Raw genomic sequence first — 18,459 nt, forward strand, 5'->3', positions numbered from 1 at the left:
GGAATGACCCCTTGCCAATAACTCAAAGTATTGTAGATTTTAAAGGAAGTGGCTGATTCGGATAATTGGCCACTATTACAGTAAGTGAATAAATTCCCAAAAGAATTGTGCTTCATGATGGAGTTATTATTTTTTGTTTCCTGCTATTTAGACATTATCAGAATCATGTAAATAACAAAGCATTATTTTATTTTAATTTCCAACCCTTCAGAACTAACCATTAAACATAGGTCAGATTCTAGTCCTACTTGTAATTCTGTTCTCCATATAATGGAGTCTAAATTCATTAAAAACATTATGTATTAACTTGAAAAAAAAGAAGCTTTTGTTGAGGTTTATGGACACTTTATTTGCCATTCTCCTATATTTCTCTGCTCAGATAAAAGTACACACTCTTACAAATGTAAGCGCTTACATAACTGTTTAAAAAACACTGACGCCAAAAATAGTAGCTGACATTGATATAGAGAACCTTACGCAAAGACCTATACATACTATATTTAAGTTCTGACTTTCTTTCCGAGAACTGGATGATCCCTTATTCGGAAATATACAGGCAGCAATTTCCCCAAAATGTATACACAGCTTATAGCGCTGTAAGGAATGACATGTTTCATATATTAAAGTAAGTGGATGGTTTATCTTGCTGATCCACAAACATTTTCTTCACATCCTGTTCCTTGAAAAAGAGGAGGGGGAGATGGATGAGACAGACGGTGAGAGACACAAGAGAGGAAATGAAGGATGTGTCCGAACACCAGGACAAAGAAAAGAACAGAAGAAGAAGGAGGAGGAGGAGGAGGATGAGGAGAAGAAGAAGAAGAAGAAGAAGAAGTAGTGGATCGAGGCCAAACCTTCTGCCTCCTCGCTCCGGTGGATTCTGGGGTCAAAGGGAAATTTCTGTTTAAACTCCTTTGAGACAACACCTGAACTTCATGTAAATCTGTTTGATATGGTTTATAATTTGTGTCTTTTTAACTTAGTATGTGCAGATTTGATACTAATGTAGAAGTTCATGATGTTCATGAGTGCATGTCTACTCCTCTACTCATCTGAATCCAACTACAGTTTGGAAAGACTCTGAAACGCAGCCGGGGTCGATATTATGTACAAATTAAAACAATCCTAAGTCACACATGACATTTCTGTAGTGCTTTTCAGAAGCTCCTCTCCTTATACTAACACCATCACTGTTTTACAACTTTAAAATTGTGTGTGGAAGAGACATTTTCATGCATGAATCTTTCCAATTCTATATTCTATGCCCATCTAAACACTCATGGAGTTTATTAACAGTAAACACTATACTTACTCCGACAGGGTTTTAGGATAAGGTTGTTCAAATTAACAAAAAATGACAATGTTTAAACTTAGAAACACCAGTAATTAGAAAAACATTTTAATGGACACTAATGTAGGATCTGTACTTTATTGAAGGATATATGCAATACCTTTCTTATCCTGGAGGAAATGGATGGATGGATGGATGGACACTATTGACCTTTAAGAGTAACTCACAGCTAAAATAAAATGAATTCAGCCAATCCAGGTGAAAAATGCAAACAAATGGTATCACTGTTATGTGTTTTTTTATTTAAGATTGGCAATAACATTTGGTCTTTCAAGAAAACGTCACTGGATCACTTCATCTTGCTCAAGTACGTATTGTATCAAAGAATGATAGAAACAAAGAAACAAAGGCCCAGGGTTAAAAAAAAAAAAGAGAAAGACAGATGGCCATGTACTGTATTACTCATACAATCACTGATAAACAATAAAACCATAGGCTCTTGGCATCAGGAATACCTAAAGATTTTGATTTGATGCCGCTGCTTAGGTCGGCATTTGGTTTCGTCCTCCACCCTTTGCTCTCCATCTGGCCTCCATTGTCTTCTAACCCTGAGCGACAGGTGGTATTGTTCCCACGAAGACAGTTGCCGTGGTGGCACACTCCTGAGGGTGTAGCCTGTCTACACACACACACACACACACACACACACACACACCAGCCACAGCACTAACCTGTTTCCTGTAAGCGTTCCTGCCAGACGGGCGATGTCCCGCCAGGAAGTGCGCCGTCTCATCAGGTCACGTTGCTTCTCTTCAGGCTGGCAGGTGTCTTACTCGTGTAATTTCCCATGTGAAAACAGACATGGCTGGATATGAGCATGTCTCACTGGTTTCCTCCAATTATGCTCCAACCTTTGAATCATACTCTGGACTCAACTTCCAATAAATAAGGTCAATAAGAGGCCAAATGTGGCTTATTAATTGCTGTGTTCAAGAAAAAAGTTGAATTTTCCTGATATTTAGTTAATAAAATAAAAACAAACCGTTACTGAAGTGGGACCAGACTGTCAACAGAAAATATCCAAGCCTAGCTAACTGTCTTTGTCATCAAAACACCAGCCAGGTGGACCAAATATCATTGGTGGCAACTGCTGGAAGTGATAAGCAATTGTAAATGGATGTGGTGTAAACAATCAATCATGAAGTCATGCATAAAGAAGCATTTTGGCTCCTACAATAGGTACTACGTTTATAGAAATGTATTCATTATGAATATATATATTTTAAAGGCTAAGGTGCCGTTGAAAATGGTGTGTTTTCAGTCTGCGATTGAAGATTTGTATACTTTGTTCAACCGTGATTATAATAGAGAGTTATTTCCAACATTCAGAGACAACAAACAGGTGTGTTACTGTGGAGGGTTAGGCTTAGGGTCAGGGTTAAGCATTGATTCATACCAGCACTATGGTGAAGTTATGAAGACTGTTTCCAAAGTGAGTGTGTGTGTGTGTGTGTGTGTGTGTGTGTGTGTGTGTGTGTGTGTGTGTGTGCTGGTTTTGTAGCCAGACTGACTTTGGGCTGTCAGTGCTCATTAGGATAATGACTGTGGGACCTGGCAGGTGTCCAAACTTTGAGAGAGGAATGGCTGGAGGAGGTAGGGGGGGTTCCAAGGAAAGAGAGTTATAATGGCCTTTGGGGTTGAGCGAGGGGGGGGTGCTGCTTAATGGAATCACATTTCATCTACATGCACTCCCTGACACACACACACACACACTCCTGTGTATTTTCTGTTATAAAAAGACAGTGAAGCATTTATTTTCACACATATCAGCAAAAAAGTACAAAAAGACAACAAACCATAAAGTTGGACGTTTTTTCCCTTTCATATCAGCTACACACACACGGTTTATGTTACGACACCTTTCAGTGGCAACATACATGTTATTTTAGAGATTGTATAGATGCATTTAGTCCTTTCAGTCTGTTATTTGCGAGTGTTTAGCATACCATAATGAATTAAGGGGGAACCAGCAGGCATCTAAGAATATCTAAGCAGAATTTCCTTCATTTGGCCATTTATTGGTGAAATATTTGAACTTTTAGTAGCATGATTAGATCTGTCATGGATAATCTTACTATCGGCTCTCTCTTTGCACACCGAACTGTACAGGTAATGATGTGTGTGGACGAACAAACACACACCAGACAGTCCTGCTCAAATACATTTAAACTCAGCATACAAGTCCTGGCTGAAGTCCAAACAAGGTGGATAAATGTGAAACTCCAGTTGTCTCCTTGAACTCTTTGAAGTGGTTGTGTAGAGTCAGACGCTGGTGTGAGGTAGCGTGTTTGTCACAAAATCCCTCAGCCAGGCGGATCAAGGGCGTTCATCACACTCTCAAACATCACACCTGTCTGTGGACAGAGGAATTAACTGCTCAAAATCAAAGGTCAGATTTGGGAGTAGCTCGGATCAATGGAGGACAGGATGGATCCTGGATAGAGATTTACAAAGAGATTCAAGAGTAACAGATTACTTTTGAGAGGATTAAAGGGACACAGATGTTATTATATAGGAACAAAGCTGTTTGTTTTTTTTCCTTTTATGTATTTATGAATTCATTATATTAATGTCACATATTTTAGATACTTGTTCCCAATTGATCTAACAGGAGTTCTGTTCTGTAAGTCCGGTGTATCCAAACCAGTTCAGCATTAAATAAGCCTGAATAGATGCATTTTATAATATGTTACCCAAGGGAATAGTTAAACCAGCTCTAACCTGTCAGTTGGGATCACTCAGCAAACATTACCTCGGGTTTTTTCAGACTGAAGGTTTGTTCACTGCTGAGTGACGGCACACTTATCCGGAGCAGAGAGGAAATTAAACCTAACATATCACGTATACAGTGTCACAGATAATGCTATTGTTTCAACTGTCCTTTACAAGCTTTTGGTGCGACTAAATGGAATATAGTTTGGTCACTGAGTAGTGCTAAAATGCAACTCCTTGGATAAACCAAAAGCAAAGCTGTAGTGGGGGAAGAATGAAAAGTGAAAGTAGCGCTAAATTGGGAAAATGCTCCGTTACTCGTAAAAGTCCTGCTTTTAAAGTAAAAGTCCTTGTTTTGTCTAATGGCCCTTTTCAAAATCATTTAATTTAAACTAATAGATTATGATTGTTTAAGCATTCATGTGTTCATTACAGCTGGTAAAGTTGGAGTTTGTTTTAATTACTATACTAGCGCTGGATATTTAAAGCTAGAAATATACGTCAATGTTTCTTTATTAGTCGAATGATATTTTGTATTCATCAATAATCTGAAAAAGTAAAGTAACTAGAGCTGTCGGATAAATGCAGAGGAGTAAAAAGTACATCCTTTGCTTCAAAAAATGAATTGGAGTAGCAGTATAAAATAGCATACATTTAAGAAACGTTGTTAAAGAAAAAAATACATCAACATTTTACTTAACTACAGTACTTTGGTACAATCCAACACTAACTATAAATCTGCCATGGTTATTAGTGAGTCTGATTAATGCAGAACTTGATTCAGATGCAAATGGCATGTTTTCTCTGCTGTCTGTTTTTGAGAAGACAACGAGACTGGGCATGTGGAAGTGAAATCACATGACATTTTTTGCATAATTCCTTCCTCATTAAACACACTTTCTGTTTGAGTTCAGGGAATAGTTTATTATAATAAGGCACCCAACTGCCAGAAAATCCTTTATATGGCACAAAGTTATTAACTGGTCAAATGTGCAACAGGCGATTATGGGAAGATGTGAAGTGAAACTATGCAGACCACAGCTGTTGTTCCTGTGTGTGCGAGAGGAGCTCCATACAGGACAATGTATATGAAAGCATGTAAACCTATTCTTGAACATTTTGATGGGTGTGTGGGGGAACGCGGCTCGCCTGCTGTTCACCCGTCGAGCTAGAGGAAAGTGATCTGGCTCTCAAAACAAAGAGGAGACGGCAGGGGGGGAGTCAATCCATTAGCAGGTTAATGCAGTGTGTGTGTGTGTGTGTGTGTGTGTGTGTGTGTGTGTGTGTGTGTGTGTGTGTGTGTGTGTGTGTGTGTGTGTGTGTGTGTGTGTGTGTGTGTGTGTGTGTGTGTGTGTGTGTGTGTGTGTGTGTGTGTGTGTGTGTGTGTGTGTGTGTGTGTGTGTGTGTGTGTGTGTGTGTGTGTGTGTGTGTGTGTGTGGGAGAGAGAGAGATGGTGCATATTGTTGTGAGGCAGACTGTGAGGTTATGGGTGGGAGCCTTTTCTTCACTCTGGACCCAAGTAGAAAAACTCTTTTCTAGCACACCTCGCTGAGAGAATAGTGGAGAGGCCTCCCTGGAGAGCTGACCTCTCTCTGCCGGTGGGAACCTATTTGTCTCCTTCCCTCTCTTTCTCCTTTGGCTCTGAAAGGAAGATGCTTTAACCTACGCTACACTAACTAGAGATGGGCTTGAGTTTCACCTTTTACCAGAGTCCCATGAGGATGCGCTCGGCTTTCTCAGGATGAGGAAAACATGACAATCTTTTGTAAACAAAATGAGCAGGACAAAAAAGACTTTGACATTTAACCTCAAAGAAAGTATCCATTCACTGATGTTGGGATCAAATTCAACAAAGTGCATTTAACTGAGTCCAAGAAATGTATAAAAATCTACTTATAGGCAGAGTAATGCAAAGATAAATTCAGAAGAAATAGTTGAATCCATATCAGCGGTTTCCTTTTAGCCCTGCTGCTGAAAATATTTGCTACATAGCGGCAAGAAACATCCTAAGGTGTATTAGTAATCCCATAGGTGTCTACTGTCTGCCGTGGCTGATGAAATGCATGCCCTCTGCAAAACCAGCATTCAAATCCAACATTTCCAAAGACTGCGCATCAGCGTGCCAGCTGGCTCAGCTACTCCGTCTATAAACCTTTTTGGCTATAAACATTATCATTTCAGGCTTTAGGTAGACATCTGTGCGATCACAAAAAGAAAAACGTTTCAACGTTCAACCCAGTGGCAGGGAAGAATTACATTTTGGCTAAGAATCGTGAACGAAAGTATTGAGTTTGGAGGCCAGAAATGGGGCTCCTATCTACCTAAGAGAGGATTTATGTTTCTGCATCACAGTGCACGGCACCTCTGATTAATAGTTCAGTGTCAGATTTCACCCGGGTTTGACCGTACTACAGCACCAGCTGAATGTGTTGTCCATTATCGGGCTGTATTGTTGTCAAAGTTTAGATTTATCTTTTTAAAGTCTGTTTTACCAGAGTGACCTCCTTCTGTTTCTCTGGACAGTGTTGCATCGCCAAGCTGCAGTGGAAACATAAAGACCCACGGAAATTTTGTAATGGAAATACTTTAAATACATCATTGACAAAGACTGCTTCTGGACCCCCTTTCTTGCATTGTAGTTGCACTATTGATTCACTTTATGGTCTGTTTAGACTGAAGGGAAGACATTTCCACCTATTTCTAAAGTAAAAACAGGATGCTCATTGACATTTAGAAGTAAAGCAAAGAAAATAAGGTATAATCAATCAATCAATCAATCAATCAATCAATCAATCAATCAATCAATCATCAATCAATCAAACATGTCAATGTAAAAACAATGTCTAAACTCCTCATAAGTTTTACCATAGATGCAAAACCATGTACTCAGGTTCAAGTTATTTCTAAATTCCCATTTACTGTTGCTTTTGTTTATTTCTTCTCTGGTGTAATATGAAGACAACGGGCTTTCCTAAAATAAATATCCTTCAGGAAAAACTAACTTTAACGAGCACAACTGATGAGTTATAAAAGTTCCTAAAAGTGTGTTATCTGCCAAGTAAACAGCCAAACAAGAAGAAAAGAGGGAAACTAACAGAGGAGGACAATTGTCACCGAGTCCCTGGAGAGGTCTTCCAGTAATATCCCTGCCACAGACAGGAAGTCACACATAATGCTGGCCAAACAGAAAGATGCCAGGGGTTCCCTGAAGGAAACCTGAGACTGCAGGACACCGGATCACCGAGGTGGCCCGGGCCTCCATCTCTATATCTGCAGCAACAATAGAACCCGCTGCGCTAAATACTATTCACCACAGGTAAGGGATATAGGGCCCCAATGTATGGTGCATAAAGTAGGCAGGTGAGTATCCACTGCTCTTTATTCATAGGGGATTATGTAATGGTGGCACAGGAAGAGAAGGAAGACACAAAAAGAAAACAACAGTGTCATTTTCAGCTGCAGCAGGTGACATCATTGGACTGAGGATGCTCTTAACAGTTATGAGTTGTTGACAATGATGCACTTAATTGAAGAGGTGTATTAACTGTTCTTCATTTATATGTGTAACCATTGTTTCATCAGGAGGTCTCATCCGAAAAAAAAACATTTGAAAAGAGTAGCAGTCGCACGAAATCACAAAACAAACAACATGATGTACAACAAACGTAAAAGGATGGCTGCATAATATGGTGGCCACTCAAAACACACACACACACACACACACACACACACACACACACACACACACACACACACACACACACACACACACACACACACACACACACACACACACACACACACACACACACACACACACACACACACACACACACCTTTTACCGCAATCTAAATCATTCAATTCAAATGTAAAGGTTTCTAACTTCAGATCTTTATTTATCTTAAGCATTTCTATAAGCCAGATGCATTGTAGTAAAATGCATATATAATATCAAAAATACTGGGTTCATTGAAAAGCAAACTCTCGGAGGAGCTCAGGTACATACCGCAGCTAAGACAGTGGTGGCAAAGCGGTTAGGGGCTTGGCCTGGGAACTGGAAGGTCACCATTTCAAGTCACTGAAAGACCAAGTGCTACCGTAGTGTCCCTGAGCAAGGCACCGTTCCCTAAACTGCTCCACGGGCGGCGTACATATGGCAGCCCACTGCCTCCAACACTAGGATGGGTCAAATGCAGAACACACATTTCCCCACAGGGATTAATAAAAGTACCTCTTTCTTTTTCTTTTCTATAAAGGTATACCCTAAGTAGACTGAACCCCTTACCAAAATCATAAAAGTCAATGGTGAAGAAGTGACTGTGTAATGAAATGTATAGATGCTTGGTACGCTACATCTGAACACCCTAAAATGAAGGAGCATTTCTGCATATACAATACTTAATGTATAAGTCACAGTTAGACATTGTGTGAGAGTGTATACCATATGGAAAGTAGGTTTAGCTTAATGTAAGCAATCTTATATGAAAGATTCATTGCGTTATTCTTGAGTATCTCCCCTTGAGTCTGTGAAACATCCATCACTGTGAATTGCTTCTGCTCACTCAGATTTTGTAAGTGTTGGACGATCATCATTCTGTGAGGCGACAGGATGTGTGGGCTGCTACCTGTGGAGGTATCAGACATGTTCGATGCAAATGAGGCAGGTGCTCAGCCGTGGACTCCTCACAGCAGGGTGCTGATGATGCCACGCTGTGTATTTTGCCTATTTGAAGACTTGCTTGAACTTGACTTTTTTCTACAGTTTCCTTAGTGCTGTTTTTGAAATGGTACAGCAGTTCTCTCTTTTGTCTACTTCATTAACATAATTGTAGACAGTGGTTTATCTCCTTTTACATAGGTGTGTTAAGCCTGTCTTGGATGCATTTACATTGCAGAGTATGTACAAACAATAAATACCCCCTCAGTTTTTAATATATGTGTGCTTGTAGTACACATTAAATACCACATTGCCTAGACAGGATCATTTAAAAGTTGATTTGTCTCAGCTGAAGAGCATGTTGGTGCTATGATTCAATTCAAGAGAGTCTTTTTTCAGCTGCCTGACATCTTTTGTCTGGTCCAGCCTCACCTTGGTTAGCATTTCTAAGCATGTGAAAGTTGTCGTCTGGATGACGATAGCTAAGTTTCAATCCAACAGCTGCCTCTATCCGAGTTGTCTCCTCTCACTCTTGTGGAAAACAAACAAGTCAATCAACTTCCTCTTTGTCTTTATGGTGAAAGTAATCACGTCTATCACATCTTCACATTCCTGCATAGATAAAGAAATCAGGGCTGAGATGAGATTGGCAGCTAATGATGATCTGTTTATCACAGTTTTAGTAAGTGCCTGTATGGTAATCGAGAGGTGCTGCCATTGTTACAAAGTGTCATTAAGAACCCAAAACTTTAAATAACAACCCCAAACCACTGCAGTGTGGTTGTTGTCAAATATGTGACAGGCTATGACGTGACAACCTAATCTGTGAACTACTCTGTGTAATAAAATAGTCAATATGCAAAAGAAATACAGTACAACAACGTGCATATCCTGAGTTAAATTAACGGTGTCAACACAGAAATTGTACCGCTTCAGAGGAGGTGTGCTTGTCCCTCTGTCAAAAAATCCTCTTTTTAATGACCGCTTAGCACTTACCAAAGACAAATCTATTATTTCACTGAATGTTTTTCGACATAAAACAGAGTCTATGAAGGTGCCACAGTCATAGTAAACCATAAAAGAGCAAGACATACTTCAGAGTTTAATTCTTGACACCTGTCAGTTAGCTGTCAAAGGTCCATGTCTTAATGCATTATCGGATTAATCAGGTCATGGCCTCGGGATTAAAGAGTAAATGTTTCTGTCTAAAGTCAACACTTAGCATGAGCAGTGAATTGCAACACCAAACTTCAAGGTATCCATTACAAAAGATAGTGACATGCACAATTCGCCACTGAAAGCAGCTTCAACAGAATAGTATGTGAAGGAACTGTAGGGGTGATTTGGTTCGGGGAGAGTGAGTGTGGCGAGCAGACAGGGTCTCGGTCAGAAGACCCAAAGGGCAAGGATGCAATGAGGCAAGGAGAAGGCAGGGTTTAATGCAAGAACCAGTATTTATTTTCCCTTTTGGTCTTGATTATTTTGTGTGCTGCATGAGAAAACAAAGAAACAATACAACTACAATTAAATAACGAAGTGGTCAATCAAACAGAGAAACCAACAATCATGTGCAAATACACAATTCAGAACTAAACAGCAAAGGCAACGAACAAGCAACAATCATGTGTGAATACGCAATCCACAACTAAACAGCAAAGTAACAAACAAGCAACAAACAATTCCCACATGGCTCCTAGCACATGTCTGAGAACAAAGGGATCAGCAAAACTACCACAAAGGCATACAAATGAAACAATAAACAATGAATTGACCACTCACGTTAACTTGAAGACGCACACTTCAGGATATGTGGAGGAAACTCAGGACACAGGGTTAAATTGGTGTGCTGGCAGGGAGTGCAAAGGATGAACTAAAGGGTGAGCAGGCTATTTATAGTCTCCGCCCCTTAGCTGGCAGGTGGAGTGGGATTCAGTTTGGCAGATTCACCATATTAGAAAGATAACTGAAAAAAAAGGACGAAAATCCAGGGAGTCTTTTCATAGCCGCCCCGGAATTGGGATCAATTCCTCCTGAAAGAAAGACTCACTCTTCTTCCAACTCTGGAAGCACCATCAGACGACACACTGGTCTGGTGTAGGTTTGACGGCCGACCTGGACGTCAACGGACCGAACACGTCCGTCTCTACCGGCCATGACAGCTGTTACTCGACCTGTTGGCCAAGAGGCCCGCGGCAGTTGGGGGTCAAGGATCAGAACAGTCTTCCCTACTTCCAGATTCTGGACTTCCCTCAGCCACTTTCCTCTGGGTTGTAGGTTAGGCAAGTAGTCACGAATGAACCGTGTCCAGAAATGGTCCGCCAACATCTGGCTATGACGCCACTTCCTTCGCCCAAGGAGCTTGCTGTTGGCAAAGATGGCTTGTGGCAGGGAGGCGTCCCGCCGCCCCATCAGCAGCAAGTTGGGAGTGACCGGATCAGGATCACTGGCAGAAGATGAAAGATAGCCTAAAGGCTTTGAATTCATAATGCCTTCTACCTCAACCAGGACAGTGTGAAGGACAGCTTCAGAAGTGGTCTGATTCCCGAGGATCACTCGTAGGGCGTTCTTGACTGATCTGATTTCGCGCTCCCAGACTCCTCCAAAGTGTGGAGAACATGGCGGATTGAAGTTGAAGGAAATCTGCTGATTGGCCAAGTGTTCCTGAAGCTTGGGTTCCATGGCCTGGAAACATTGATTCAACTCCCTGTCCCCAGCACGGAAGTTTGTTCCCCTGTCCGCCCAGATCTCAAAGGGCTTGCCACGACGGGAGATGAAACGACGGAGTGCTAGGAGAAAGGCATCGACATCCATGCTTCCAAGCAAATCCAGATGTAAGCAACGAGTGGTTAAGCATTTAAAGATAATTCCCCATCGCTTCTCTGTTCTACGGCCATGGTGAATGATAAAGGGTCCAAAACAGTCTACACCAGTGGACCAGAATGGTGGTTTGAAGAGACGCAGCCTTGCCGGGGGCAGATCAGCCATCTTGGCACTTCAGGAGAGGATTTCCACCTCTGACACTCTCTGCAACTGTGCTGATGTTTACGGATGGCTGGTCTTCCTCCCAGGATCCAATACTTGCGTCTCAACTCTCCAAAGACCCTCTCTGGCCCCGGATGCAGCAGGGACTCGTCATAGTGCTTAATGATGAGCTGCGTAGTGGGATGCTTTGGGTCCAGAATGATTGGGTGGATGATGTCTGGGTCTAGGTCCTGGGACCTGCGTAGTCTTCCTCCTACCCGCATCAGCCCAACATCTGGATCAAGCTCAGGAGAGAGTTGAAGTAGACTACTTTGCCTAGAGAGAGGCTTTCCTTTACGGAGAGCGCTGAGTTCTTCAGGGAAGCATGACTCCTGGGCTTGTTGTAGAATGAAGGTTTCCGCTGCTGCACCTTCGGTCACTTTGTCGGATTGAGTCAATGTTTGGTCAGTAGCGGTGATGAGGTCACTCCAGCTTTGATGCTTAGAGGCATTCGGCAATACACTGGGGGCAGCAGAAACATTCAGGCACGTAGCGGCCTTCCTCAGTTCTGTGCTGTCTGTGAGGGATGAGGTGTGGGAAACACCTGGAGCAACAGGCCAGCAAGTCTCAGGGTGCTGAAGGAAGGCAGGTCCGTCCGTCCAGCAGCTAGGTTGCGCCAGGTCACGCAGTGTCTTGCCTCGGGTCAGGTCATCAGCTGGGTTGTTTGGACTGTCCACATACCTCCAGTCATCTGAGTCTGTGAGTTCTTGGATCTCTGCGATTCGAGTGCCAACAAAGACCTTGTAGTGGCACGACTCTGACTTCAACCAGGTCAGCACTGTGGTGGAGTCACTCCAAAGGATGGTTCGGGCCAATGACAAGGTAAGTTCAGACTTCAAGGTAGTGGCCAACTGCGCCCCTACCAAGGCCGCGCTCAGTTCAAGTCGAGGCATTGACAACTGTCTCTTTGGTGACACCCTGGAGCGGGCCATGACGAATGCCACATGAACATGATCTTGGCTGTCATGGACACGTAAGTAGACCACAGTGCCATAGGCCCTTTCTGAGGCATCACAGAAAACATGCAGCTCTCTGTGTACACCTGACTGGTCAGCACAAGAGGGCACATAGCAGCGAGGCAGTCTGATGCTTGAGAGGTCAGCCAGTTCCTGTTCCCACTTCAGCCATCGGTCAACCAGTTCAGATGGAATGATGGGGTCATCCCAGCCTCGTTTGGTCTTCCACAAGTCCTGAACCAGCACTTTGGCCCTGGTGGTATAAGGTAAGATATACCCTAAGGGGTCGTATTGATGGGAGAGTTTCGATAGATTTAGGGGAGTGTGGGAACTTGATGGGGGTCACACGGTGTTTGTATCCCAGGTACAGGGGAAAGGGACTCCACGCAAACCTAAGGTGGATTCCGGGGGGCAATTTCCGCTTGAAGAGCACAAGGGCCGTCTAAACAGATCTTTCCTCTGGAGGGGATGGGTTTGACAAGCGGGAGTCCCTTACTCGCCCCTTGGGGAATTTCGAATCCCCCGCCCAGGGGCAGTGTTTGGGAAAGAAATTTTCCAGAAAAGGGTTGGCTGTGGGGCCCAAGAAGGAAAACTTTGCAGCAAATTGTCGAAAAAAGAATTCCCCCAACATGAGTTCACACTCCCTCATCACTCTTGGGGGTTCCCCTTTTGGTTACCTGCAGGAAAATGGGGCCCAAAGGGTACAAGTTTTACCGAAAAAAGGGAAAACCTGCCAACCATAGGTCTTTTTGGGGAGGTATTTGAGCCATAAACTCGCCCGGGGGTCTTGCGTGGCCCTTTTAGCAAGGGGGTAGTGAAATTTTGGGGAAAAAATAATTTTATGTACCCCTGATGGGCCCCGCTTGCTCACGGGGAAAAGGAGGAGCACCCAAAAAAAAGAGGGGCCCCGCGTTTTGGGCCCGGGAAAAAGGTGCGATTTAGATTCCCGGCCTTAAACTGGGAAAAAGAAATTGAAAAACAGCCGGTGTTTTCCCCTCGCTTTTCGGGTGATGTGTTTTTGGAACATCCCAAAATTTTGAACCCGGGTGAAACATCTTTGGGGGTTTCCAAACCCCCTTCCCCTAACCCCCTCGGCCAGTTTCAGGTTTCCGGGGTTTCGATCCAAAAGAGCTCGGGGGCCTTCTTCAAAACCCCGTTTTAGTTCCTCGCAGCCTGGCAACAATTTTTGGGGGGAAGAGGTTTTTGCCGTGGGCTGTTCGGTGCTTGAGCAATGGGGGGAGCTATGAGAACTCCCCGCTTTTTCATTTTCAGTTTTCGCTCGAAACAGCTCCCGGCAATAATTTATCCCGCTAAAAGCGGGTTACTTCCTTTACTTTCGGTGTGGGAAAAAAATGAAATTCCCCATCTCCCCCAAAATTTTCCATCAACTCAGCATAGCGGGGGAGGGTCAGTGTTGTCAGAGTGGAACAAGGCTTGTACATCAAAAATTTTGAAGTCGAGGGGTTTAAAGGGATTGGCTGGGGGGCCCCGAAAAGCCCAACCCAAGGCAGTATTTGGGCGGGCGAAAGGGGCCCCCAAAAGGGCCCATGGGAAGGGTTTTGGGCCCCAACAAAATGGGGAAAGATTTAGCCCCATAAAGGGTCCGGGGGCCGGGGTTGGACAAAGTCCCGGGAAGGGAAGGGCCTTTTTAAGTGGGGAATACCCCCTGAGGTCCCGAGGCGGGAAAGGAATGCTCAAACCAAAATTGGGAAGGAGCATAAAAAGGGATTGGCTATAAGGGAAATTTTTAAAATTTTTCGGCTCACTGGGGGGATTTTAACAGGGGATTGTCCCCACCACTTATGGGAATCCCCCTATGAGCACAGTTTTTGAGATTCAGGACCCTTCTTTTTTCCCTTTTTGTTTTCCCCGCTGGGGGCACTGCAGAGGTTAGGGTGATCGTTTTTTTCTGAAAAACCCCCCAAAATATGGCAATGTCTTAGCCCTGCCGGGCCCTTTATCAAGAAAATTGGGGGCACCTTTAAAAAAAAGGGGGATTTTGTTTTTTGGTGATCCCTGTACAGAGTGGGAGGGAAAAAGGTGCAAAGGGCGGCCGATTGAGGGGGTTTCCCCTTGTGATTTCTCCCGGCCATGGGGGGCCTTTTGATGTTACGGTTGAGGGATATGTTATGCGGATGGTGAGATGCAATCTTTGAGGGCATTTCAAGGCTTTTTGTGGGGGTTCAATTTTTGGCTTATGACAGGGGCACATCTTTTAAACAACGATATTTCCCCTCTATTTCCCGGTTCCAGTTGGGGAGGGCCCAAATTTTTTTTTTCTTTCGGGCAAGTTTCCCCGAAGTTTTTCCCTTTTTTTTACGTTTTTGGACAAAAAGGGTTTGGGAAATTGGGTTTCCCATGGGTTGTCACCCCCCCTTTCCCTGGCTTGGTTGAACATCAGGGGTCCCCCACCCTTGGGGGTTTTTTGGTTTTAGGTTTCATCGTGGCGGGGTCGCCCCTTCCCCCCCCGGTTCCTCTGGAAATGGTTCTCGTCTCTCCAGACGCAGGTCCCGGTTGTTTGGGGAATATCTTGGCCCCGGGTTTTTAATTAGCCTGCTGAAAAAAACTTTTCCCAAAGGGGTATGATTGTTTGAACCCTTTTCAAGAGGGCCCCCGGGAAGGGAAACATTGCCAAGAAACTGTCTCGGGTTTTTAATGGGGAAACTTGGCAAAAGGGCCCGTCTAGTTTAGAGCCACAAAAAACTCAATTTTTTCTGCCCCCCTTCCAGCCCCACAAGCCCAAACAATGAATGTACAGGAAGAGCGAAGTCCCGGGGAAAACGTTGCTGTCAAACCCAAATCTACAGGTGGTGAATTTAGGAAAGCTAGCTATTTCACTTTGGAACCCAAATTCCGTTTTGGCCCTACTTTCCCCCTTTAAGGGGAGCAAGAAAAGGGGGGAAGTTTAGGGATTTTAGGCGTGCATAAGGGGCTTTGCCAAATTTTTATGCATTGGCCCCTCAAGGATCCCTAAGGGGCCTAAACTTGTCTGTTTTAGAAAGGGAGGGGTGGGTTTCTAAGAGATTTTCCAACGCCAAAGGAAAACGAACAAAATCCTTTTCCCTTTTCCCCTCTCAAAATAAGGCAATCTTTTGGCCCTTTGGGGTGCCCAAAGGGAGTCGCTACTAAAAACCCATTAACTACGCCCTGATACCCTCCCCAAAGGGGGGGCAAGGAAAGGGTGCAGGTTCTCACGAAAAGGGTCTGGGAAAGGGCCCCGACTCCTGGCCCGGAACCCAGGGCGGGCAAACGCTATTGGGGGAAAAAAGGAGGTGAGGGCCCCATGTCGGGACTGGAAGTCTGAAAAAGGGGGTGCTCCCAGCAGTTTGGATCGAGTTGCTGGGTTGAAATCAAAAGCATTTAAAGGGAACCCCAACCCGCTGGAGGTAAGTGGTGGTTCGAAAAAAGGGGATTTTTTTACTAATGGGAAATTGGGTAGGGGACCAAGTCTTTGGGGGAAAAACGGGGGAGCCTTCTGCTCGGGAACAATAACAGGTTCAGCTGAATCCCGGGGGCTCTGGAGCTCAGGAAAAAGGAGCAACACTTTAGGTGGGGCTTCACACTGGGTAGCTGGCGGAAGCGGGTGGGGTGTTCTGTGGTCAAATTCCCACTCCCCAGGAAGGATTTATTAAGACCTTTTTTTCCCGTTTCTTTTACTTTTCCCCCTATGTGCGGTAGGTAAAAGAGGGGAATTCCCCCTCTCTCTCCCCAAAGCTTTTTTTTTGCTTATCCGTTTTGTGCCCCTTTATTATAGCTTTTTTCCCCCTCAATTGAGCTGGTTTTTTTAGTTCTCCAAGTTTCCTCCTCTCATCGACCATGGCCGCCTGTTGTGGGGTGAGCTCCACCTGTTGGCTCCTGCGTGAGCTTCGGGAGCTTCCACTAGCATAAGTGGAGCTAGAAGAGAAGGCCGTCTTCGACCTTGGTGGTGGCTCACGCTTGTCGCTCTTGCCCCTGGATCTGCCAGGTCTCACATCTCTCAGGTGGATCGGAGCAGATGCTGGCTGTGTAGCTGGCTGTGGAGCGGGCAGTGGAGCGGGCAGGGGAGCGGGCAGTGGAGCGGGCTGAAGAGCTGCTGATTCAAGCTGGACATAGTCGTGGGTAACTTCATAGTCCTCTTCTTCTTCCTCCCCGACTGTCGTCTCTTCCTCCGCCACTCCTCGTTCCTCAGCGGCTGTGTTCTCTCTCAGCGTCTGATCAGGGTTTTCATGGTCATCCGCCTGGACATCAACAGCACCTGGGGGTGGAGGCGGCAGTACGGCTGCTTGGCTGTGACGAGGGAGGCTTTTGGGCTGGCTGGAGAGTTTCCCATCAGGATCCAGGAAGCCATAGCGGTCAGGTGGACGTCTCTCTCGTGTAGGTCTGGATACCGTCCCCTCACTTCTGGTTCCAGCTTGGGGGGCCTTCTCTGGCAACGTCAACTCTCTTGACTCCTTACCGTTGCCTGCCATGGTATCACTCACTCAGTATCCGGCTCGAAGGACCATTGAAGGAACTGTAGGGGTGATTTGGTTCGGGGAGAGTGAGTGTGGCGAGCAGACAGGGTCTCGGTCAGAAGACCCAAAGGGCAAGGATGCAATGAGGCAAGGAGAAGGCAGGGTTTAATGCAAGAACCAGTATTTATTTTCCCTTTTGGTCTTGATTATTTTGTGTGCTGCATGAGAAAACAAAGAAACAATACAACTACAATTAAATAACGAAGTGGTCAATCAAACAGAGAAACCAACAATCATGTGCAAATACACAATTCAGAACTAAACAGCAAAGGCAACGAACAAGCAACAATCATGTGTGAATACGCAATCCACAACTAAACAGCAAAGTAACAAACAAGCAACAAACAATTCCCACATGGCTCCTAGCACATGTCTGAGAACAAAGGGATCAGCAAAACTACCACAAAGGCATACAAATGAAACAATAAACAATGAATTGACCACTCACGTTAACTTGAAGACGCACACTTCAGGATATGTGGAGGAAACTCAGGACACAGGGTTAAATTGGTGTGCTGGCAGGGAGTGCAAAGGATGAACTAAAGGGTGAGCAGGCTATTTATAGTCTCCGCCCCTTAGCTGGCAGGTGGAGTGGGATTCAGTTTGGCAGATTCACCATATTAGAAAGATAACTGAAAAAAAAGGACGAAAATCCAGGGAGTCTTTTCAGTATGTATATGAGTAAGAGGTGTGACTCCTTTGGGTTTTTCCTTGGAAAACCAGCTGTTCCAGAGTTACTCATGCTTTTACTTTTGTTTCTGCTATTTGTCTGTCCATCCACACACTGACTGTAGGCATGTCCAGGCAAGTCTTCAGGGGTTAACTACCTGAAACAATGAATCTCTGAGGACTTAGTAGCATATGTGACTTGGTTCTGCTCTCAATGAAGAAAAACAAGTCATGTGTGCAACCAACGGTGTCTTTCATGGCTTAAATTATTTAATAGGCGTTAGTTTCCCTTGCAGTTTGTTCTTGATCACTCACATGTTTGAGTGTTTTTGGATCAGCCACCATAGTCTAGGTAACTGTGACTTTTAAGCAGTGCTACCTGGTATATAAAAGTGTGGTTATATTTCCCTTTCATTCATTTTCAATCAAGTTTGATTCACAAAAATGTCTGTCTTCTGTCCATGTTTATCGGTAGTTCTCTGTGGTTTGTCAAAGGGTGTCAGAAATAAATCCCGGTATGCACATTACAACACAAGACATACCACCACCTGAATATCTGGGTATATTTAAGAAGTTAAGGCCTAGCATCTGGAAGGATT

General features: G+C 44.2%; 1 long non-coding RNA gene across 1 annotated transcript; it reads right to left on the reverse strand.

Moving 5' to 3' along the window:
- Window positions 1-17,295: 17,295 nt before the first annotated feature.
- Window positions 17,296-17,862, reverse strand: LOC134882855 (uncharacterized). The gene is made up of 2 exons (XR_010168198.1): window positions 17,640-17,862; window positions 17,296-17,349 (listed from the first exon to the last, which is right to left on the reverse strand). It is a non-coding gene; the product is annotated as an uncharacterized LOC134882855 (long non-coding RNA).
- Window positions 17,863-18,459: the final 597 nt, after the last annotated feature.

The sequence above is a fragment of the Eleginops maclovinus genome, chromosome 2 (assembly GCF_036324505.1).
Source record: "Eleginops maclovinus isolate JMC-PN-2008 ecotype Puerto Natales chromosome 2, JC_Emac_rtc_rv5, whole genome shotgun sequence".
NCBI lineage: Eukaryota > Metazoa > Chordata > Actinopteri > Perciformes > Eleginopidae > Eleginops > Eleginops maclovinus.